Genomic DNA, 24,627 nt, shown 5'->3' with positions numbered 1-24,627 from the left:
CTCTTTAGCACAATCTTCCTTGAACTAAAAATACATCCATGGAGCAAAGATATGTATTTCTTATCTTGGGAAATCTATACAACAGTGCAAATAGTACAATTTCACTTGAAAATCATAGCCAAATTGAACATTTTTGACTAAAGATCATCAATTGATTGTTAGTCATTTGTTGTGTGAATTATAGGTAGCTAAAAAGCGCTAGTAGTGTAGGGGTATCATGCATGATTCCCATTCTTGCGACCTGGGTTCGAGTCCCAGCTAGCGCATAAAAGTGTGTCTTTTGAATTCTATAAAATCTGTTAAATTAATATATAATTAATCTGTATAAAAAACATAGCTTTATTGCTTTTCTCAGAGATAGTCCTTGAAGATGTCTCAATTCACAAAATTCTTAAAAAGCATAGAGGTAACATTTTCTCTCCACAGGTAAAAAAAATGTACCAGTGATACAAACACTAAAGAGTTAAAGCTTTAATTGTGAAGTCAATTATATTTCTTAATTTTTTACATCTGCTCCACAATGTAATTATCAAATCTTTCCTTGAAAAAAAATACATCCAAAGAGTAAATATATGTATTTCTTATTGTGGGAAACTTATAAGGCAGTGGAGATAGTACAACTTCACTTGAAAAACACAGTCACATTGCACAATTTTCACTAGAGATTAACAATTGATTGCAAGACTTCTTTTATGTGAATGTAGTTCTTTAAGAATGTGCTAGTGTAGGGGTATCATGCAAGATTATCATTCGTGCGACCTTGGTTTGAGACCCGGCTAGTGCATAATGTGTCTTTTTAGTCCTATGAATTGTTTCAAATTAATATATATTGAATCTCACTAAAAACACTGCAATATTGCATTTCTCAGAGATTAGCATCCAAGATGTCTCTATTCACCAAATTCTTAAAAAGCATAGAAGTAACACTTCCTCTCAACAGGTAAAAAAATTGTGCTACTGGCACAAACACTACAGTCCCAAAGCTGCTATTGTAAAGGCAATAACATTTCCGAATTATTTATATTTGCTCCACTAACTCTTTAGCACAATCTTCCTTGAACTAAAAATACATCCATGGAGAAAATGTATGTACTTCTTATCTTGGGAAATCTATACAACAGTGCAAATAGTACAATTTCACTTGAAAATCATAGCGAAATTGCACATTTTTGACTAAAGATTATCAATTGGTAGTTAGTCATTTGTTATGTGAATTAAAAGTTTCTAAAGAGCGCTAGTAGTGTAGGGGTATCATGCAAGATTCCCATTCTTGCGACCCGGGTTTGAGTCCCGGTTAGCGCATGAAAATGTGTTTTTTGAATCCTATGACATTTTTCAAATTAATATATATTGAATCTCACTAAAAACATTACAATATTGCATTTATCAAAGATGAGTCTCCAAGATGTCTCTATTCACCAAATTCTTAAAAAGCATAATAGTAACATTTCCTCTCCACAGGTAAAAAAAAAGTGCTACGGACACAAACACTAAAGACCCAAAGCTGCTATTGTAAAGGCAATTACATTTCCGAATTAACTACATTTGTTCCACAAACTCTTTAGCACAATCTTCCTTGAACTAAAAATTCATCCATGGAGCAAAGATATGTATTTCTTATCTTGGGAAATCTATACAACAGTGCAAATAGTACAATTTCACTTGAAAATCATAGCCAAATTGAACATTTTTGACTAAAGATCATCAATTGATTGTTAGTCATTTGTTGTGTGAATTATAGGTAGCTAAAAAGTGCTAGTAAAGTAGGGGTAACATGCAAGATTCCCATTCTTGCGACCTGGGTTCGAGTCCCAGCTAGCACATAAAAGTGTGTCTTTTGAATTCTATAAAATCTGTTAAATTAATATATAATTAATCTGTATAAAAAACATAGCTTTATTGCTTTTCTCAGAGATAGTCCTTGAAGATGTCTCAATTCACAAAAATCTTAAAAAGCATAGAGGTAACATTTTCTCTCCACAGGTAAAAAAAATGTACCAGTGATACAAACACTAAAGAGTTAAAGCTTTAATTGTGAAGTCAATTATATTTCTTAATTTTTTAAATCTGCTCCACAATGTCATTATCAAATCTTTCCTTGAAAAAAAATACATCCAAAGAGTAAATATATGTATTTCTTATTGTGGGAAACTTATAAGGCAGTGGAGATAGTACAACTTCACTTGAAAAACACAGTCACATTGCACAATTTTCAATAGAGATTAACAATTGATTGCAAGACTTCTTTTATGTGAATGTAGTTCTTTAAGAATGTGCTAGTGTAGGGGTATCATGCAAGATTATCATTCGTGCGACCTTGGTTTGAGACCCGGCTAGTGCATAATGTGTCTTTTGAATCCTATGAAATGTTTCAAATTAATATATATTGAATCTCACTAAAAACACTGCAATATTGCATTTCTCAGAGATTAGCATCCAAGATGTCTCTATTCACCAAATTCTTAAAAAGCATAGAAGTAACACTTCCTCTCCACAGGTAAAAAAATTGTGCTACTGGCACAAACACTAAAGTCCCAAAGCTGCTATTGTAAAGGCAATAACATTTCCGAATTATTTATATTTGCTCCACTAACTCTTTAGCACAATCTTCCTTGAACTAAAAATACATCCATGGAGAAAATGTATGTACTTCTTATCTTGGGAAATCTATACAACAGTGCAAATAGTACAATTTCACTTGAAAATCATAGCCAAATTGCACATTTTTAACTAAAGATTATCAATTGATTGTTAGTCATTTGTTATGTGAATTAAAAGTTTCTAAAGAGCGCTAGTAGTGTAGGGGTATCATGCAAGATTCCCCTTCTTATGACCCGGTTAGAGTCCCGGCTAGCGCATGAAAATGTGTTTTTTGAATCCTATGACATTTTTCAAATTAATATATATTGAATTTCACTAAAAACATTACAATATTGCATTTCTCAGAGATTAGCATCCAAGATGTCTCTATTCACCAAATTCTTAAAAAGCATAGAAGTAACACTTCCTCTCCACAGGTAAAAAAATTGTGCTACTGGCACAAACACTAAAGTCCCAAAGCTGCTATTGTAAAGGCAATAACATTTCCGAATTATTTATATTTGCTCCACTAACTCTTTAGCACAATCTTCCTTGAACTAAAAATACATCCATGGAGAAAATGTATGTACTTCTTATCTTGGGAAATCTATACAACAGTGCAAATAGTACAATTTCACTTGAAAATCATAGCCAAATTGCACATTTTTGACTAAAGATTATCAATTGGTTGTTAGTCATTTGTTATGTGAATTAAAAGTTTCTAAAGAGCGCTAGTAGTGTAGGGGTATCATGCAAGATTCCCATTCTTGTGACCCGGTTAGAGTCCCGGCTAGCGCATGAAAATGTGTTTTTTGATTCCTATGATATTTTTCAAATTAATATATATTGAATCTCACTAAAAACATTACAATATTGCATTTCTCAAAGATGAGCCTCCAAGATGTCTCTATTCACCAAATTCTTAAAAAGCATAATAGTAACATTTCCTCTCCACAGGTAAAAAAAAAGTGCTACGGACATAAACACTAAAGACCCAAAGCTGCTATTGTAAAGGCAATTACATTTCCGAATTAACTACATTTGTTCCAAAAACTCTTTAGCACAATCTTCCTTGAACTAAAAATACATCCATGGAGCAAAGATATGTATTTCTTATCTTGGGAAATCTATACAACAGTGCAAATAGTACAATTTCACTTGAAAATCATAGCCAAATTGAACATTTTTGACTAAAGATCATCAATTGATTGTTAGTCATTTGTTGTGTGAATTATAGGTAGCTAAAAAGCGCTAGTAGTGTAGGGGTATCATGCAAGATTCCCATTCTTGCGACCTGGGTTCGAGTCCCAGCTAGCGCATAAAAGTGTGTCTTTTGAATTCTATAAAATCTGTTAAATTAATATATAATTAATCTGTATAAAAAACATAGCTTTATTGCTTTTCTCAGAGATAGTCCTTGAAGATGTCTCAATTCACAAAATTCTTAAAAAGCATAATAGTAACATTTTCTCTCCACAGGTAAAAAAAATGTACCAGTGATACAAACACTAAAGAGTTAAAGCTTTAATTGTGAAGTCAATTATATTTCTTAATTTTTTACATCTGCTCCACAATGTCATTATCAAATCTTTCCTTGAAAAAAAATACATCCAAAGATTAAATATATGTATTTCTTATTGTGGGAAACCTATAAGGCAGTGGAGATAGTACAACTTCACTTGAAAAACACAGTCACATTGCACAATTTTCACTAGAGATTAACAATTGATTGTAAGACTTCTTTTATGTGAATGTAGTTCTTTAAGAATGTGCTAGTGTAGGGGTATCATGCAAGATTATCATTCGTGCGACCTTGTTTTGAGACCTGTCTAGTGCATAATGTGTCTTTTGAATCCTATGAAATGTTTCAAATTAATATATATTGAATCTCACTAAAAACACTGCAATATTGCATTTCTCAGAGATTAGCATCCAAGATGTCTCTATTCACCAAATTCTTAAAAAGCATAGAAGTAACACTTCCTCTCCACAGGTAAAAAAATTGTGCTACTGACACAAACACTAAAGTCCCAAAGCTGCTATTGTAAATGCAATTACATTTCCGAATTATTTATATTTGCTCCACAAACTCTTTAGCACAATCTTCCTTGAACTAAAAATACATCCATGGAGAAAATGTATGTACTTCTTATCTTGGGAAATCTATTCTACAGTGCAAATAGTACAATTTCACTTGAAAATCATAGCCAAATTGAACATTTCTGACTAAAGATCATCAATTGATTGTTAGTCATTTGTTGTGTGAATTATAGGTAGCTAAAAAGCGCTAGTAGTGTAGGGGTATCATGCAAGATTCCCATTCTTGCGACCTGGGTTCGAGTCCCGGCTAGCACATAAAAGTGTGTCTTTTGAATTCTATAAAATCTGTTAAATTAATATATAATTAATCTGTAAAAAAAACATAGCTTTATTGCTTTTCTCAGAGATAGTCCTTGAAGATGTCTCAATTCACAAAATTCTTAAAAAGCATAGAGGTAACATTTTCTCTCCACAAGTAAAAAAAATGTACCAGTGATACAAACACTTAAGAGTTAAAGCTTTAATTGTGAAGTCAGTTATATTTCTTAATTTTTTAAATCTGCTCCACAATGTCATTATCAAATCTTTCCTTGAAAAAAATACATCCAAAGAGTAAATATATGTATTTCTTATTGTGGGAAACTTATAAGGCAGTGGAGATAGTACAACTTCACTTGAAAAACACAGTCACATTGCACAATTTTCACTAGAGATTAACAATTGATTGCAAGACTTCTTTTATGTGAATGTAGTTCTTTAAGAATGTGCTAGTGTAGGGGTATCATGCAAGATTATCATTCGTGCGACCTTGGTTTGAGACCTGGCTACTGCATAATGTGTCTTTTGAATCCTATGAAATGTTTCAAATTAATATATATTGAATCTCACTAAAAACACTGCAATATTGCATTTCTCAGAGATTAGCATCCAAGATGTCTTTATTCACCAAATTCTTAAAAAGCATAGAAGTAACACTTCCTCTCCACAGGTAAAAAAATTGTGCTACTGGCACAAACACTAAAGTCCCAAAGCTGCTATTGTAAAGGCAATAACATTTCCGAATTATTTATATTTGCTCCACAAACTCTTTAGCACAATCTTCCTTGAACTAAAAATACATCCATGGAGAAAATGTATGTACTTCTTATCTTGGGAAATCTATACTACAGTGCAAATAGTACAATTTCACTTGAAAATCTTTAGTCAAAAATGTGCAATTTGGCTATGATTTTCAAGTGAAATTGTACTATTTGCACTGTAGTATAGATTTCCCAAGATAAGAAGTACATACATTTTCTCCATGAATGTATTTTTAGTTCAAGGAATATTGTGCTAAAGAGTTTGTGGAGCAAATATAAATAATTCGGAAATGTAATTGCGTTTACAATAGCAGCTTTGGGACTTTAGTGTTTGTGTCAGAAGCACAATTTTTTTACCTGTGGAGAGGAAGTGTTACTTCTATGCTTTTTGCATTATCAAATCTTTCCTTGAAAAAAAATACATCCAAAGAGTAAATATATGTATTTCTTATTGTGGGAAACTTATAAGGCAGTGGAGATAGTTCAACTTCACTTGAAAAACACAGTCACATTGCACAATTTTCACTAGAGATTAACAATTGATTGCAAGACTTCTTTTATGTGAATGTAGTTCTTTAAGAATGTGCTAGTGTAGGGGTATCATGCAAGATTATCATTCGTGCGACCTTGGTTTGAGACCTGGCTAGTGCATAATGTGTCTTTTGAATCCTATGAAATGTTTCAAATTAATATATATTGAATCTCACTAAAAACACTGCAATATTGCATTTCTAAGAGATTAGCATCCAAGATGTCTCTATTCACCAAATTCTTAAAAAGCATAGAAGTAACACTTCCTCTCCACAGGTAAAAAAATTGTGCTACTGGCACAAACACTAAAGTCCCAAAGCTGCTATTGTAAAGGCAATAACATTTCCGAATTATTTATGTTTGCTCCACAAACTCTTTAGCACAATCTTCCTTGAACTAAAAATACATCCATGGAGAAAATGTATGTACTTCTTATCTTGGGAAATCTATACTACAGTGCAAATAGTACAATTTCACTTGAAAATCATAGCCAAATTGCACATTTTTGACTAAAGATTATCAATTGATTGTTAGTCATTTGTTATGTGAATTAAAAGTTTCTAAAGAGCGCTAGTAGTGTAGGGGTATCATGCAAGATTCCCATTCTTGTGACCCGGGTTAGAGTCCCGGCTAGCACATGAAAATGTGTTTTTTGAATCCTATGACATTTTTCAAATTAATATATATTGAATCTCACTAAAAACATTACAATATTGCATTTCTCAAAGATGAGCCTCCAAGATGTCTCTATTCACCAAATTCTTAAAAAGCATAATAGTAACATTTCCTCTCCACAGGTAAAAAAAATGTGCTACTGACACAAACACTAAAGACCCAAAGCTGCTATTGTAAAGGCAATTACATTTCCGAATTATTTATATTTGTTCCACAAACTCTTTAGCACAATCTTCCTTGAACTAAAAATACATCCATGGAGCAAAGATATGTATTTCTTATCTTGGGAAATCTATACAACAGTGCAAATAGTACAATTTCACTTGAAAATCATAGCCAAATTGAACATTTTTGACTAAAGATCATCAATTGATTGTTAGTCATTTGTTGTGTGAATTATAGGTATCTAAAAAGTGCTAGTAGTGTAGGGGTATCATGCAAGATTCCCATTCTTGTGACCCGGGTTCGAGTCCCGGTTAGCGCATGAAAATTTGTTTTTTGAATCCTATGACATTTTTCAAATTAATATATATTGAATCTCACTAAAAACATTACAATATTGCATTTATCAAAGATGAGTCTCCAAGATGTCTCTATTCACCAAATTCTTAAAAAGCATAATAGTAACATTTCCTCTCCACAGGTAAAAAAAAAGTGCTACGGACACAAACACTAAAGACCCAAAGCTGCTATTGTAAAGGCAATTACATTTCCGAATTAACTACATTTGTTCCACAAACTCTTTAGCACAATCTTCCTTGAACTAAAAATTCATCCATGGAGCAAAGATATGTATTTCTTATCTTGGGAAATCTATACAACAGTGCAAATAGTACAATTTCACTTGAAAATCATAGCCAAATTGAAAATTTTTGACTAAAGATCATCAATTGATTGTTAGTCATTTGTTGTGTGAATTATAGGTAGCTAAAAAGTGCTAGTAAAGTAGGGGTAACATGCAAGATTCCCATTCTTGCGACCTGGGTTCGCGTCCCAGCTAGCACATAAAAGTGTGTCTTTTGAATTCTATAAAATCTGTTAAATTAATATATAATTAATCTGTATAAAAAACATAGCTTTATTGCTTTTCTCAGAGATAGTCCTTGAAGATGTCTCAATTCACAAAAATCTTAAAAAGCATAGAGGTAACATTTTCTCTCCACAGGTAAAAAAAATGTACCAGTGATACAAACACTAAAGAGTTAAAGCTTTAATTGTGAAGTCAATTATATTTCTTAATTTTTTAAATCTGCTCCACAATGTCATTATCAAATCTTTCCTTGAAAAAAAATACATCCAAAGAGTAAATATATGTATTTCTTATTGTGGGAAACTTATAAGGCAGTGGAGATAGTACAACTTCACTTGAAAAACACAGTCACATTGCACAATTTTCAATAGAGATTAACAATTGATTGCAAGACTTCTTTTATGTGAATGTAGTTCTTTAAGAATGTGCTAGTGTAGGGGTATCATGCAAGATTATCATTCGTGCGACCTTGGTTTGAGACCCGGCTAGTGCATAATGTGTCTTTTGAATCCTATGAAATGTTTCAAATTAATATATATTGAATCTCACTAAAAACACTGCAATATTGCATTTCTCAGAGATTAGCATCCAAGATGTCTCTATTCACCAAATTCTTAAAAAGCATAGAAGTAACACTTCCTCTCCACAGGTAAAAAAATTGTGCTACTGGCACAAACACTAAAGTCCCAAAGCTGCTATTGTAAAGGCAATAACATTTCCGAATTATTTATATTTGCTCCACTAACTCTTTAGCACAATCTTCCTTGAACTAAAAATACATCCATGGAGAAAATGTATGTACTTCTTATCTTGGGAAATCTATACAACAGTGCAAATAGTACAATTTCACTTGAAAATCATAGCCAAATTGCACATTTTTGACTAAAGATTATCAATTGATTGTTAGTCATTTGTTATGTGAATTAAAAGTTTCTAAAGAGCGCTAGTAGTGTAGGGGTATCATGCAAGATTCCCCTTCTTGTGACCCGGTTAGAGTCCCGGCTAGCGCATGAAAATGTGTTTTTTGAATCCTATGACATTTTTCAAATTAATATATATTGAATTTCACTAAAAACATTACAATATTGCATTTCTCAGAGATTAGCATCCAAGATGTCTCTATTCACCAAATTCTTAAAAAGCATAGAAGTAACACTTCCTCTCCACAGGTAAAAAAAATTGTGCTACTGGCACAAACACTAAAGTCCCAAAGCTGCTATTGTAAAGGCAATAACATTTCCGAATTATTTATATTTGCTCCACTAACTCTTTAGCACAATCTTCCTTGAACTAACAATACATCCATGGAGAAAATGTATGTACTTCTTATCTTGGGAAATCTATACAACAGTGCAAATAGTACAATTTCACTTGAAAATCATAGCCAAATTGCACATTTTTGACTAAAGATTATCAATTGATTGTTAGTCATTTGTTATGTGAATTAAAAGTTTCTAAAGAGCGCTAGTAGTGTAGGGGTATCATGCAAGATTTCCATTCTTGTGACCCGGTTAGAGTCCCGGCTAGCGCATGAAAATGTGTTTTTTGAATCCTATGACATTTTTCAAATTAATATATATTGAATCTCACTAAAAACATTACAATATTGCATTTCTCAAAGATGAGCCTCCAAGATGTCTCTATTCACCAAATTCTTAAAAAGCATAATAGTAACATTTCCTCTCCACAGGTAAAAAAAAAGTGCTACGGACACAAACACTAAAGATCCAAAGCTGCTATTGTAAAGGCAATTACATTTCCGAATTAACTACATTTGTTCCAAAAACTCTTTAGCACAATCTTCCTTGAACTAAAAATACATCCATGGAGCAAAGATATGTATTTCTTATCTTGGGAAATCTATACAACAGTGCAAATAATACAATTTCACTTGAAAATCATAGCCAAATTGAACATTTTTGACTAAAGATCATCAATTGATTGTTAGTCATTTGTTGTGTGAATTATAGGTAGCTAAAAAGCGCTAGTAGTGTAGGGTTATCATGCAAGATTCCCATTCTTGCGACCTGGGTTCGAGTCCCAGCTAGCGCATAAAAGTGTGTCTTTTGAATTCTATAAAATCTGTTAAATTAATATATAATTAATCTGTATAAAAAACATAGCTTTATTGCTTTTCTCAGAGATAGTCCTTGAAGATGTCTCAATTCACAAAATTCTTAAAAAGCATAGAGGTAACATTTTCTCTCCACAGGTAAAAAAAATGTACCAGTGATACAAACACTAAAGAGTTAAAGCTTTAATTGTGAAGTCAATTATATTTCTTAATTTTTTACATCTGCTCCACAATGTCATTATCAAATCTTTCCTTGAAAAAAAATGCATCCAAAGATTAAATATATGTATTTCTTATTGTGGGAAACTTATAAGGCAGTGGAGATAGTACAACTTCACTTGAAAAACACTGTCACATTGCACAATTTTCACTAGAGATTAACAATTGATTGTAAGACTTCTTTTATGTGAATGTAGTTCTTTAAGAATGTGCTAGTGTAGGGGTATCATGCAAGATTATCATTCGTGTGACCTTGGTTTGAGACCTGGCTAGTGCATAATGTGTCTTTTGAATCCTATGAAATGTTTCAAATTAATATATATTGAATCTCACTAAAACAACAGCAATATTGCATTTCTCAGAGATTAGCATCCAAGATGTCTCTATTCACCAAATTCTTAAAAAGCATAGAAGTAACACTTCCTCTCCACAGGTAAAAAAATTGTGCTACTGGCACAAACACTAAAGTCCCAAAGCTGCTATTGTAAAGGCAATAACATTTCCGAATTATTTATACTTGCTCCACTAACTCTTTAGCACAATCTTCCTTGAACTAACAATACATCCATGGAGAAAATGTATGTACTTCTTATCTTGGGAAATCTATACAACAGTGCAAATAGTACAATTTCACTTGAAAATCATAGCCAAATTGCACATTTTTGACTAAAGATTATCAATTGATTGTTAGTCATTTGTTATGTGAATTAAAAGTTTCTAAAGAGCGCTAGTAGTGTAGGGGTATCATGCAAGATTTCCATTCTTGTGACCCGGTTAGAGTCCCGGCTAGCGCATGAAAATTTGTTTTTTGAATCCTATGACATTTTTCAAATTAATATATATTGAATCTCACTAAAAACATTACAATATTGCATTTCTCAAAGATGAGCCTCCAAGATGTCTCTATTCACCAAATTCTTAAAAAGCATAATAGTAACATTTCCTCTCCACAGGTAAAAAAAAAGTGCTACGGACACAAACACTAAAGATCCAAAGCTGCTATTGTAAAGGCAATTACATTTCCGAATTAACTACATTTGTTCCAAAAACTCTTTAGCACAATCTTCCTTGAACTAAAAATACATCCATGGAGCAAAGATATGTATTTCTTATCTTGGGAAATCTATACAACAGTGCAAATAATACAATTTCACTTGAAAATCATAGCCAAATTGAACATTTTTGACTAAAGATCATCAATTGATTGTTAGTCATTTGTTGTGTGAATTATAGGTAGCTAAAAAGCGCTAGTAGTGTAGGGGTATCATGCAAGATTCCCATTCTTGCGACCTGGGTTCGAGTCCCAGCTAGTGCTTAAAAGTGTGTCTTTTGAATTCTATAAAATCTGTTAAATTAATATATAATTAATCTGTATAAAAAACATAGCTTTATTGCTTTTCTCAGAGATAGTCCTTGAAGATGTCTCAATTCACAAAATTCTTAAAAAGCATAGAGGTAACATTTTCTCTCCACAGGTAAAAAAAAATGTACCAGTGATACAAACACTAAAGAGTTAAAGCTTTAATTGTGAAGTCAATTATATTTCTTAATTTTTTACATCTGCTCCACAATGTCATTATCAAATCTTTCCTTGAAAAAAAATACTTCCGAAGAGTAAATATATGTATTTCTTATTGTGGGAAACTTATAAGGCAGTGGAGATAGTACAACTTCACTTGAAAAACACAGTCACATTGCACAATTTTCACTAGAGATTAACAATTGATTGCAAGACTTCTTTTATGTGAATGTAGGTCTTTAGGAATGTGCTAGTGTAGGGGTATCATGCAAGATTATCATTCGTGCGACCTTGGTTTGAGACCCGGCTAGTGCATAATGTGTCTTTTGAATCCTATGAAATGTTTCAAATTAATATATATTGAATCTCACTAAAAACACTGCAATATTGCATTTCTCAGAGATTAGCATCCAAGATGTCTCTATTCACCAAATTCTTAAAAAGCATAGAAGTAACACTTCCTCTCCACAGGTAAAAAAATTGTGCTACTGGCACAAACACTAAAGTCCCAAAGCTGCTATTGTAAAGGCAATAACATTTCCGAATTATTTATATTTGCTCCACTAACTCTTTAGCACAATCTTCCTTGAACTAAAAATACATCCATGGAGAAAATGTATGTACTTCTTATCTTGGGAAATCTATACAACAGTGCAAATAGTACAATTTCACTTGAAAATCATAGCCAATTTGCAAATTTTTGACTAAAGATTATCAATTGATTGTTAGTCATTTGTTATGTGAATTAAATGTTTCTAAAGAGAGCTAGTAGTGTAGGGGTATCATGCAAGATCCCATTCTTGGGACACGGTTAGAGTCCCGGCTAGCGCATGAAAATGTGTTTTTTGAATCCTATGACATTTTTCAAATTAATATATATTGAATCTCACTAAAAACATTACAATATTGCATTTCTCAAAGATGAGCCTCCAAGATGTCTCTATTCACCAAATTCTTAAAAAGCATAATAGTAACATTTCCTCTCCACAGGTAAAAAAAAAGTGCTACGGACACAAACACTAAAGACCCAAAGCTGCTATTGTAAAGGCAATTACATTTCCGAATTAACTACATTTGTTCCAAAAACTCTTTAGCACAATCTTCCTTGAACTAAAAATACATCCATGGAGCAAAGATATGTATTTCTTATCTTGGGAAATCTATACAACAGTGCAAATAGTACAATTTCACTTGAAAATCATAGCCAAATTGAACATTTTTGACTAAAGATCATCAATTGATTGTTAGTCATTTGTTGTGTGAATTATATGTAGCTAAAAAGCGCTAGTAGTGTAGGGGTATCATGCAAGATTCCCATTCTTGCGACCTGGGTTCGAGTCCCAGCTAGCGCATAAAAGTGTGTCTTTTGAATTCTATAAAATCTGTTAAATTAATATATAATTAATCTGTATAAAAAACATAGCTTTATTGCTTTTCTCAGAGATAGTCCTTGAAGATGTCTCAATTCACAAAATTCTTAAAAAGCATAGAGGTAACATTTTCTCTACACAGGTAAAAAAAATGTACCAGTGATACAGACACTAAAGAGTTAATGCTTTAATTGTGAAGTCAATTATATTTCTTAATTTTTTACATCTGCTCCACAATGTCATTATCAAATCTTTCCTTGAAAAAAAATGCATCCAAAGATTAAATATATGTATTTCTTATTGTGGGAAACTTATAAGGCAGTGGAGATAGTACAACTTCACTTGAAAAACACAGTCACATTGCACAATTTTCACTAGAGATTAACAATTGATTGTAAGACTTCTTTTATGTGAATGTAGTTCTTTAAGAATGTGCTAGTGTAGGGGTATCATGCAAGATTATCATTCGTGCGACCTTGGTTTGAGACCTGGCTAGTGCATAATGTGTCTTTTGAATCCTATGAAATGTTTCAAATTATTATATATTGAATCTCACTAAAAACACTGCAATATTGCATTTCTCAGAGATTAGCATCCAAGATGTCTCTATTCACCAAATTCTTAAAAAGCATAGAAGTAACACTTCCTCTCCACAGGTAAAAAAATTGTGCTACTGACACAAACACTAAAGTCCCAAAGCTGCTATTGTAAAGGCAATTACATTTCCGAATTATTTATATTTGCTCCAAAAACTCTTTAGCACAATCTTCCTTGAACTAAAAATACATCCATGGAGCAAATGTATGTACTTCTTATCTTGGGAAATCTATACTACAGTGCAAATAGAACAATTTCACTTGAAAATCATAGCCAAATTGAACATTTTTGACTAAAGATTATCAATTGATTGTTAGTCATTTGTTGTGTGAATTAAAGATTTCTAAAGAGCGCTAGTAGTGTAGGGGTATCATGCAAGATTCCCATTCTTGCGACCCGGGTTTCGAGTCCCGTCTAGTGCATGAAAATGTGTTTTTTGAATCCTAGGACATTTTTCAAATTAATATATATTGAATCTCATTAAAAACATTACAATATTGCATTTCTCAAAGATGAGCCTCCAAGATGTCTCTATTCACCAAATTCTTAAAAAGCATAATAGTAACATTTCCTCTCCACAGGTAAAAAAAATGTGCTACTGACACAAACACTAAAGACCCAAAGCTGCTATTGTAAAGGCAATTACATTTCCGAATTATTTATATTTGTTCCACAAACTCTTTAGCACAATCTTCCTTGAACTAAAAATACATCCATGGAGCAAAGATATGTATTTCTTATCTTGGGAAATCTATACAACAGTGCAAATAATACAATTTCACTTGAAAATCATAGCCAAATTGAACATTTTTGACTAAAGATCATCAATTGATTGTTAGTCATTTGTTGTGTGAATTATATGTAGCTAAAAAGCGCTAGTAGTGTAGGGGTATCATGCAAGATTCCCATTCTTGCGACCTGGGTTCGAGTCCCAGCTAGCGCATAAAAGTGTGTCTTTTGAATTCTATAAAATCTGTTAAATTAATATATAATTAATCTGTATAAAAAACATAGCTTTATTGCTTTTCTCAGAGATAGTCCTTGAAGATGTCTCAATTCACAAAATTCTTAAAAAGCATAGAGGTAACATTTTCTCTCCACAGGTAAAAAAAATGTACCAGTGATACAAACACTAAAGAGTTAAAGCTTTAATTGTGAAGTCAATTATATTTCTTAATTTTTTACATCTGCTCCACAATGTCATTATCAAATCTTTCCTTGAAAAAAAATGCATCCAAAGATTAAATATATGTATTTCTTATTGTGGGAAACTTATAAGGCAGTGGAGATAGTACAACTTCACTTGAAAAACACAGTCACATTGCACAATTTTCACTAGAGATTAACAATTGATTGTAAGACTTCTTTTATGTGAATGTAGTTCTTTAAGAATGTGCTAGTGTAGGGGTATCATGCAAGATTATCATTCGTGCGACCTTGGTTTGAGACCTGGCTAGTGCATAATGTGTCTTTTGAATCCTATGAAATGTTTCAAATTAATATATATTGAATCTCACTAAAAACACTGCAATATTGCATTTCTCAGAGATTAGCATCCAAGATGTCTCTATTCACCAAATTCTTAAAAAGCATAGAAGTAACACTTCCTCTCCACAGGTAAAAAAATTGTGCTACTGACACAAACACTAAAGTCCCAAAGCTGCTATTGTAAAGGCAATTACATTTCCGAATTATTTATATTTGCTCCAAAAACTCTTTAGCACAATCTTCCTTGAACTAAAAATACATCCATGGAGCAAATGTATGTACTTCTTATCTTGGGAAATCTATACTACAGTGCAAATAGAACAATTTCACTTGAAAATCATAGCCAAATTGAACATTTTTGACTAAAGATTATCAATTGATTGTTAGTCATTTGTTGTGTGAATTAAAGGTTTCTAAAGAGCGCTAGTAGTGTAGGGGTATCATGCAAGATTCCCATTCTTGCGACCCGGGTTCGAGTCCCGGTAGGCGCATGAAAATGTGTTTTTTGAATCCTATGACATTTTTCAAATTAATATATATTGAATCTCACTAAAAACATTACAATATTGCATTTATCAAAGATGAGTCTCCAAGATGTCTCAATTCACCAAATTCTTAAAAAGCATAATAGTAACATTTCCTCTCCACAGGTAAAAAAAAAGTGCTACGGACACAAACACTAAAGACCCAAAGCTGCTATTGTAAAGGCAATTACATTTCCGAATTAACTACATTTGTTCCACAAACTCTTTAGCACAATTTTCCTTGAACTAAACATACATCCATGGAGCAAAGATATGTATTTCTTATCTTGGGAAATCTATACAACAGTGCAAAATAGTACAATTTCACTTGAAAATCATAGCCAAATTGAAAATTTTTGACTAAAGATCATCAATTGATTGTTAGTCATTTGTTGTGTGAATTATAGGTAGCTAAAAAGTGCTAGTAAAGTAGGGGTAACATGCAAGATTCCCATTCTTGCGACCTGGGTTCGAGTCCCAGCTAGCACATAAAAGTGTGTCTTTTGAATTCTATAAAATCTGTTAAATTAATATATAATTAATCTGTATAAAAAACATAGCTTTATTGCTTTTCTCAGAGATAGTCCTTGAAGATGTCTCAATTCACAAAATTCTTAAAAAGCATAGAGGTAACATTTTCTCTCCACAGGTAAAAAAAAATGTACCAGTGATACAAACACTAAAGAGTTAAAGCTTTAATTGTGAAGTCAATTATATTTCTTAATTTTTTAAATCTGCTCCACAATGTCATTATCAAATCTTTCCATAAAAAAAAATACATCCAAAGAGTAAATATATGTATTTCTTATTGTGGGAAACTTATAAGGCAGTGGAGATAGTACAACTTCACTTGAAAAACACAGTCACATTGCACAATTTTCACTAGAGATTAACAATTGATTGCAAGACTTCTTTTATGTGAATGTAGTTCTTTAAGAATGTGCTAGTGTAGGGGTATCATGCAAGATTATCATTCGTGCGACCTTGGTTTGAGACCCGGCTAGTGCATAATGTGTCTTTTGAATCCTATGAAATGTTTCAAATTAATATATATTGAATCTCACTAAAAACACTGCAATATTGCATTTCTCAGAGATTAGCATCCAAGATGTCTCTATTCACCAAATTCTTAAAAAGCATAGAAGTAACACTTCCTCTCCACAGGCAAAAAAAATTGTGCTACTGGCACAAACACTAAAGTCCCAAAGCTGCTATTGTAAAGGCAATAACATTTCTGAATTATTTATATTTGCTCCACTAACTCTTTAGCACAATCTTCCTTGAACTAAAAATACATCCATGGAGAAAATGTATGTACTTCTTATCTTGGGAAATCTATACAACAGTGCAAATAGTACAATTTCACTTGAAAATCATAGCCAAATTGCACATTTTTGACTAAAGATTATCAATTGATTATTAGTCATTTGTTATGTGAATTAAAAGTTTCTAAAGAGCGCTAGTAGTGTAGGGGTATCATGCAAGATTCCCATTCTTGGGACCCGGTTAGAGTCCCGGCTAGCGCATGAAAATGTGTTTTTTGAATCCTATGACATTTTTCAAATTAATATATATTGAATCTCACTAAAAACATTACAATATTGCATTTCTCAAAGATGAGCCTCCAAGATGTCTCTATTCACCAAATTCTTAAAAAGCATAATAGTAACATTTCCTCTCCACAGGTAAAAAAAAAGTGCTATGGACACAAACACTAAAGACCCAAAGCTGCTATTGTAAAGGCAATTACATTTCCGAATTAACTACATTTGTTCCAAAAACTCTTTAGCACAATCTTCCTTGAACTAAAAATACATCCATGGAGCAAAGATATGTATTTCTTATCTTGGGAAATCTATACAACAGTGCAAATAGTACAATTTCACTTGAAAATCATAGCCAAATTGAACATTTTTGACTAAAGATCATCAATTGATTGTTAGTCATTTGTTGTGTGAATTATAGGTAGCTAAAAAGCGCTAGTAGTGTAGGGGTATCATGCAAGATTCCCATTCTTGCGACCTGGGTTTGAGTCCCAGCAAGCGCATAAAAGTGTGTCTTTTGAATTCTATAAAATCTGTTAAATTAATCTGTATAAAAAACATAGCTTTATTGCTTTTCTCAGAGATAGTCCTTGAAGATGTCTCAATTCATAAAATTCTTAAAAAGCATAGAGGTAACATTTTCTCTACACAGGTAAAAAAAATGTACCAGTGATACAGACACTAAAGAGTTAAAGCTTTAATTGTGAAGTCAATTATATTTCTTAATTTTTTACATCTGCTCCACAATGTCATTATCAAATCTTTCCTTGAAAAAAAATGCATCCAAAGATTAAATATATGTATTTCTTATTGTGGGAAACTTATAAGGCAGTGGAGATAGTACAACTTCACTTGAAAAACACAGTCACATTGCACAATTTTCACTAGAGATTAACAATTGATTGTAAAACTTCTTTTATGTGAATGTAGTTCTTTAAGAATGTGCTAGTGTAGGGGTATCATGCAAGATTATCATTCGTGCGACCTTGGTTTGAGACCTGGCTAGTGCATAATGTGTCTTTTGAATCCTATGAAATGTTTCAAATTAATATATATTGAATCTCACTAAAAACACTGCAATATTGCATTTCTCAGAGATTAGCATCCAAGATGTCTCTATTCACCAAATTCTTAAAAAGCATAGAAGTAACACTTCCTCTCCACAGGTAAAAAAATTGTGCTACTGACACAAACACTACAGTCCCAAAGCAGCTATTGTAAAGGCAATTACATTTCCGAATTATTTATATTTGCTCCAAAAACTCTTTAGCATAATCTTCCTTTAACTAAAAATACATCCATGGAGCAAATGTATGTACTTCTTATCTTGGGAAATCTATACTACAGTGCAAATAGAACAATTTCACTTGAAAATCATAGCCAAATTGAACATTTTTGACTAAAGATTATCAATTGATTGTTAGTCATTTGTTGTGTGAATTAAAGGTTTCTAAAGAGCGCTAGTAGTGTAGGGGTATCATGCAAGATTCCCATTCTTGCGACCCGGGTTTGAGTCCCGGCTAGCGCATAAAAATGTGTTTTTTGAATCCTATGACATTTTTCAAATTAATATATATTGAATCTCACTAAAAACATTACAATATTGCATTTCTCAAAGATGAGCCTCTAAGATGTCTCTATTCTCCAAATTCTTGAAAAGCATAATAGTAACATTTCCTCTCCACAGGTAAAAAAAAAGTGCTACGGACACAAACACTAAAGACCCAAAGCTTCTATTGTAAAGGCAATTACATTTCCGAATTAACTACATTTGTTCCAAAAACTCTTTAGCACAATCTTCCTTGAACTAAAAATACATCCATGGAGCAAAGATATGTATTTCTTATCTTGGGAAATCTATACAACAGTGCAAATAGTACAATTTCACTTGAAAATCATAGCCAAATTGAACATTTTTGACTAAAGATCATCAATTGATTGTTAGTCATTTGTTGTGTGAATTATAGGTAGCTAAAAAGCGCTAGTAGTGTAGGGGTATCATGCAAGATTCCCATTCTTGCGACCTGGGTTCGAGTCCCAGCTAGCGCATAAAAGTGTGTCTTTTGAATTCTATAAAATCTGTTAAATTAATATATAATTAATCTGTATAAAAAACATAGCTTTATTGCTTTTCTCAGAGATAGTCCTTGAAGATGTCTCAATTCACAAAATTCTTAAAAAGCATAGAGGTAACATTTTCTCTCCACAGGTAAAAAAAATGTACCAGTGATACAAACACTAAAGAGTTAAAGCTTTAATTGTGAAGTCAATTATATTTCTTAATTTTTTACATCTGCTCCACAATGTCATTATCAAATCTTTCCTTGAAAAAAAATGCATCCAAAGATTAAATATATGTATTTCTTATTGTGGGAAACTTATAAGGCAGTGGAGATAGTACAACTTCACTTGAAAAACACAGTCACATTGCACAATTTTCACTAGAGATTAACAATTGATTGTAAGACTTCTTTTATGTGAATGTAGTTCTTTAAGAATGTGCTAGTGTAGGGGTATCATGCAAGATTATCATTCGTGCGACCTTGGTTTGAGACCTGGCTAGTGCATAATGTGTCTTTTGAATCCTATGAAATGTTTCAAATTAATATATATTGAATCTCACTAAAAACACTGCAATATTGCATTTCTCAGAGATTAGCATCCAAGATGTCTCTATTCACCAAATTCTTAAAAAGCATAGAAGTAACACTTCCTCTCCACAGGTAAAAAAATTGTGCTACTGACACAAACACTAAAGTCCCAAAGCTGCTATTGTAAAGGCAATTACATTTCCGAATTATTTATATTTGCTCCAAAAACTCTTTAGCACAATCTTCCTTGAACTAAAAATACATCCATGGAGCAAATGTATGTACTTCTTATCTTGGGAAATCTATACAACAGTGCAAATAGTACAATTTCACTTGAAAATCATAGCCAAATTGCACATTTTTGACTAAAGATTATCAATTGATTATTAGTCATTTGTTATGTGAATTAAAAGTTTCTAAAGAGCGCTAGTAGTGTAGGGGTATCATGCAAGATTCCCATTCTTGGGACCCGGTTAGAGTCCCGGCTAGCGCATGAAAATGTGTTTTTTGAATCCTATGACATTTTTCAAATTAATATATATTGAATCTCACTAAAAACATTACAATATTGCATTTCTCAAAGATGAGCCTCCAAGATGTCTCTATTCACCAAATTCTTAAAAAGCATAATAGTAACATTTCCTCTCCACAGGTAAAAAAAAAGTGCTATGGACACAAACACTAAAGACCCAAAGCTGCTATTGTAAAGGCAATTACATTTCCGAATTAACTACATTTGTTCCAAAAACTCTTTAGCACAATCTTCCTTGAACTAAAAATACATCCATGGAGCAAAGATATGTATTTCTTATCTTGGGAAATCTATACAACAGTGCAAATAGTACAATTTCACTTGAAAATCATAGCCAAATTGAACATTTTTGACTAAAGATCATCAATTGATTGTTAGTCATTTGTTGTGTGAATTATAGGTAGCTAAAAAGCGCTAGTAGTGTAGGGGTATCATGCAAGATTCCCATTCTTGCGACCTGGGTTCGAGTCCCAGCTAGCGCATAAAAGTGTGTCTTTTGAATTCTATAAAATCTGTTAAATTAATATATAATTAATCTGTATAAAAAACATAGCTTTATTGCTTTTCTCAGAGATAGTCCTTGAAGATGTCTCAATTCACAAAATTCTTAAAAAGCATAGAGGTAACATTTTCTCTCCACAGGTAAAAAAAATGTACCAGTGATACAAACACTAAAGAGTTAAAGCTTTAATTGTGAAGTCAATTATATTTCTTAATTTTTTACATCTGCTCCACAATGTCATTATCAAATCTTTCCTGGAAAAAAATGCATCCAAAGATTAAATATATGTATTTCTTATTGTGGGAAACTTATAAGGCAGTGGAGATAGTACAACTTCACTTGAAAAACACAGTCACATTGCACAATTTTCACTAGAGATTAACAATTGATTGTAAGACTTCTTTTATGTGAATGTAGTTCTTTAAGAATGTGCTAGTGTAGGGGTATCATGCAAGATTATCATTCGTGCGACCTTGGTTTGAGACCTGGCTAGTGCATAATGTGTCTTTTGAATCCTATGAAATGTTTCAAATTAATATATATTGAATCTCACTAAAAACACTGCAATATTGCATTTCTCAGAGATTAGCATCCAAGATGTCTCTATTCACCAAATTCTTAAAAAGCATAGAAGTAACACTTCCTCTCCACAGGTAAAAAAATTGTGCTACTGACACAAACACTAAAGTCCCAAAGCTGCTATTGTAAAGGCAATTCAATTTCCGAATTATTTATATTTGCTCCAAAAACTCTTTAGCACAATCTTCCTTGAACTAAAAATACATCCATGGAGCAAATGTATGTACTTCTTATCTTGGGAAATCTATACTACAGTGCAAATAGAACAATTTCACTTGAAAATCATAGCCAAATTGAACATTTTTGACTAAAGATTATCAATTGATTGTTAGTCATTTGTTGTGTGAATTAAAGGTTTCTAAAGAGCGCTAGTAGTGTAGGGGTATCATGCAAGATTCCCATTCTTGCGACCCGGGTTCGAGTCCCGGCTAGTGCATGAAAATGTGTTTTTTGAATCCTAGGACATTTTTCAAATTAATATATATTGAATCTCATTAAAAACATTACAATATTGCATTTCTCAAAGATGTCTCTATTCACCAAATTCTTAAAAAGCATAATAGTAACATTTCCTCTCCACAGGTAAAAAAAATGTGCTACTGACACAAACACTAAAGACCCAAAGCTGCTATTGTAAAGGCAATTACATTTCCGAATTATTTATGTTTGTTCCACAAACTCTTTAGCACAATCTTCCTTGAACTAAAAATACATCCATGGAGCAAAGATATGTATTTCTTATCTTGGGAAATCTATACAACAATGCAAATAGTACAATTTCACTTGAAAATCATAGCCAAATTGAACATTTTTGACTAAAGATCATCAATTGATTGTTAGTCATTTGTTGTGTGAATTATAGGTAGCTAAAAAGCGCTAGTAGTGTAGGGGTATCATGCAAGATTCCCATTCTTGCGACCTGGGTTCGAGTCCCAGCTAGCGCATAAAAGTGTGTCTTTTGAATTCTATAAAATCTGTTAAATTAATATATAATTAATCTGTATAAAAAACATAGCTTTATTGCTTTTCTCAGAGATAGTCCTTGAAGATGTCTCAATTCACAAAATTCTTAAAAAGCATAGAGGTAACATTTTCTCTCCACAGGTAAAAAAAATGTACCAGTGATACAAACACTAAAGAGTTAAAGCTTTAATTGTGAAGTCAATTATATTTCTTAATTTTTTACATCTGCTCCACAATGTCATTATCAAATCTTTCCTTGAAAAAAATGCATCCAAAGATTAAATATATGTATTTCTTATTGTGGGAAACTTATAAGGCAGTGGAGATAGTACAACTTCACTTGAAAAACACAGTCACATTGCACAATTTTCACTAGAGATTAACAATTGATTGTAAGACTTCTTTTATGTGAATGTAGTTCTTTAAGAATGTGCTAGTGTAGGGGTATCATGCAAGATTATCATTCGTGCGACCTTGGTTTGAGACCTGGCTAGTGCATAATGTGTCTTTTGAATCCTATGAAATGTTTCAAATTAATATATATTGAATCTCACTAAAAACACTGCAATATTGCATTTCTCAGAGATTAGCATCCAAGATGTCTCTATTCACCAAATTCTTAAAAAGCATAGAAGTAACACTTCCTCTCCACAGGTAAAAAAATTGTGCTACTGACACAAACACTAAAGTCCCAAAGCTGCTATTGTAAAGGCAATTACATTTCCGAATTATTTATATTTGCTCCAAAAACTCTTTAGCACAATCTTCCTTGAACTAAAAATACATCCATGGAGCAAATGTATGTACTTCTTATCTTGGGAAATCTATACTACAGTGCAAATAGAACAATTTCACTTGAAAATCATAGCCAAATTGAACATTTTTGACTAAAGATTATCAATTGATTGTTAGTCATTTGTTGTGTGAATTAAAGGTTTCTAAAGAGCGCTAGTAGTGTAGGGGTATCATGCAAGATTCCCATTCTTGCGACCCAGGTTCGAGTCCCGGTAGGCGCATGAAAATGTGTTTTTTGAATCCTATGACATTTTTCAAATTAATATATATTGAATCTCACTAAAAACATTACAATATTGCATTTATCAAAGATGAGTCTCCAAGATGTCTCAATTCACCAAATTCTTAAAAAGCATAATAGTAACATTTCCTCTCCACAGGTAAAAAAAAAGTGCTACGGACACAAACACTAAAGACCCAAAGCTGCTATTGTAAAGGCAATTACATTTCCGAATTAACTACATTTGTTCCACAAACTCTTTAGCACAATTTTCCTTGAACTAAACATACATCCATGGAGCAAAGATATGTATTTCTTATCTTGGGAAATCTATACAACAGTGCAAAATAGTACAATTTCACTTGAAAATCATAGCCAAATTGAAAATTTTTGACTAAAGATCATCAATTGATTGTTAGTCATTTGTTGTGTGAATTATAGGTAGCTAAAAAGTGCTAGTAAAGTAGGGGTAACATGCAAGATTCCCATTCTTGCGACCTGGGTTCGAGTCCCAGCTAGCACATAAAAGTGTGTCTTTTGAATTCTATAAAATCTGTTAAATTAATATATAATTAATCTGTATAAAAAACATAGCTTTATTGCTTTTCTCAGAGATAGTCCTTGAAGATGTCTCAATTCACAAAATTCTTAAAAAGCATAGAGGTAACATTTTCTCTCCACAGGTAAAAAAAAATGTACCAGTGATACAAACACTAAAGAGTTAAAGCTTTAATTGTGAAGTCAATTATATTTCTTAATTTTTTAAATCTGCTCCACAATGTCATTATCAAATCTTTCCATAAAAAAAAATACATCCAAAGAGTAAATATATGTATTTCTTATTGTGGGAAACTTATAAGGCAGTGGAGATAGTACAACTTCACTTGAAAAACACAGTCACATTGCACAATTTTCACTAGAGATTAACAATTGATTGCAAGACTTCTTTTATGTGAATGTAGTTCTTTAAGAATGTGCTAGTGTAGGGGTATCATGCAAGATTATCATTCGTGCGACCTTGGTTTGAGACCCGGCTAGTGCATAATGTGTCTTTTGAATCCTATGAAATGTTTCAAATTAATATATATTGAATCTCACTAAAAACACTGCAATATTGCATTTCTCAGAGATTAGCATCCAAGATGTCTCTATTCACCAAATTCTTAAAAAGCATA

The 24,627-nt window shown here is 32.2% G+C and overlaps 15 non-coding genes across 15 annotated transcripts; all 15 read left to right on the top strand.

The window, feature by feature from the left end:
* The first annotated feature begins 195 nt into the window (after window positions 1–195).
* Window positions 196–266, top strand: TRNAG-CCC (transfer RNA glycine (anticodon CCC)). Its single transcript has one exon. It is a non-coding gene; the product is annotated as a tRNA-Gly (tRNA).
* A 965-nt stretch (window positions 267–1,231) lies between these two features.
* On the top strand, window positions 1,232–1,302 carry TRNAG-CCC (transfer RNA glycine (anticodon CCC)). The gene has a single exon. It is a non-coding gene; the product is annotated as a tRNA-Gly (tRNA).
* A 2,526-nt stretch (window positions 1,303–3,828) lies between these two features.
* TRNAG-CCC (transfer RNA glycine (anticodon CCC)) lies at window positions 3,829–3,899 on the top strand. The gene has a single exon. It is a non-coding gene; the product is annotated as a tRNA-Gly (tRNA).
* A 965-nt stretch (window positions 3,900–4,864) lies between these two features.
* TRNAG-CCC (transfer RNA glycine (anticodon CCC)) lies at window positions 4,865–4,935 on the top strand. The gene has a single exon. It is a non-coding gene; the product is annotated as a tRNA-Gly (tRNA).
* Window positions 4,936–6,797: 1,862 nt separating this feature from the next.
* TRNAG-CCC (transfer RNA glycine (anticodon CCC)) lies at window positions 6,798–6,868 on the top strand. Its single transcript has one exon. It is a non-coding gene; the product is annotated as a tRNA-Gly (tRNA).
* A 450-nt stretch (window positions 6,869–7,318) lies between these two features.
* TRNAG-CCC (transfer RNA glycine (anticodon CCC)) lies at window positions 7,319–7,389 on the top strand. Its single transcript has one exon. It is a non-coding gene; the product is annotated as a tRNA-Gly (tRNA).
* Window positions 7,390–9,916: 2,527 nt separating this feature from the next.
* TRNAG-CCC (transfer RNA glycine (anticodon CCC)) lies at window positions 9,917–9,987 on the top strand. Its single transcript has one exon. It is a non-coding gene; the product is annotated as a tRNA-Gly (tRNA).
* Window positions 9,988–11,472: 1,485 nt separating this feature from the next.
* TRNAG-CCC (transfer RNA glycine (anticodon CCC)) lies at window positions 11,473–11,543 on the top strand. Its single transcript has one exon. It is a non-coding gene; the product is annotated as a tRNA-Gly (tRNA).
* A 1,485-nt stretch (window positions 11,544–13,028) lies between these two features.
* TRNAG-CCC (transfer RNA glycine (anticodon CCC)) lies at window positions 13,029–13,099 on the top strand. Its single transcript has one exon. It is a non-coding gene; the product is annotated as a tRNA-Gly (tRNA).
* A 1,487-nt stretch (window positions 13,100–14,586) lies between these two features.
* Window positions 14,587–14,657, top strand: TRNAG-CCC (transfer RNA glycine (anticodon CCC)). Its single transcript has one exon. It is a non-coding gene; the product is annotated as a tRNA-Gly (tRNA).
* A 4,070-nt stretch (window positions 14,658–18,727) lies between these two features.
* On the top strand, window positions 18,728–18,798 carry TRNAG-CCC (transfer RNA glycine (anticodon CCC)). Its single transcript has one exon. It is a non-coding gene; the product is annotated as a tRNA-Gly (tRNA).
* A 450-nt stretch (window positions 18,799–19,248) lies between these two features.
* On the top strand, window positions 19,249–19,319 carry TRNAG-CCC (transfer RNA glycine (anticodon CCC)). Its single transcript has one exon. It is a non-coding gene; the product is annotated as a tRNA-Gly (tRNA).
* A 1,485-nt stretch (window positions 19,320–20,804) lies between these two features.
* Window positions 20,805–20,875, top strand: TRNAG-CCC (transfer RNA glycine (anticodon CCC)). Its single transcript has one exon. It is a non-coding gene; the product is annotated as a tRNA-Gly (tRNA).
* A 964-nt stretch (window positions 20,876–21,839) lies between these two features.
* On the top strand, window positions 21,840–21,910 carry TRNAG-CCC (transfer RNA glycine (anticodon CCC)). Its single transcript has one exon. It is a non-coding gene; the product is annotated as a tRNA-Gly (tRNA).
* A 437-nt stretch (window positions 21,911–22,347) lies between these two features.
* On the top strand, window positions 22,348–22,418 carry TRNAG-CCC (transfer RNA glycine (anticodon CCC)). Its single transcript has one exon. It is a non-coding gene; the product is annotated as a tRNA-Gly (tRNA).
* Window positions 22,419–24,627: the final 2,209 nt, after the last annotated feature.

This window comes from Taudactylus pleione, unplaced genomic scaffold, assembly GCF_031769625.1.
Source record: "Taudactylus pleione unplaced genomic scaffold, aTauple2 ptg000497l, whole genome shotgun sequence".
In the NCBI taxonomy this organism is placed as follows: Eukaryota; Metazoa; Chordata; class Amphibia; order Anura; family Myobatrachidae; genus Taudactylus; species Taudactylus pleione.
This window is presented reverse-complemented; position numbering and strand designations above follow the sequence as displayed.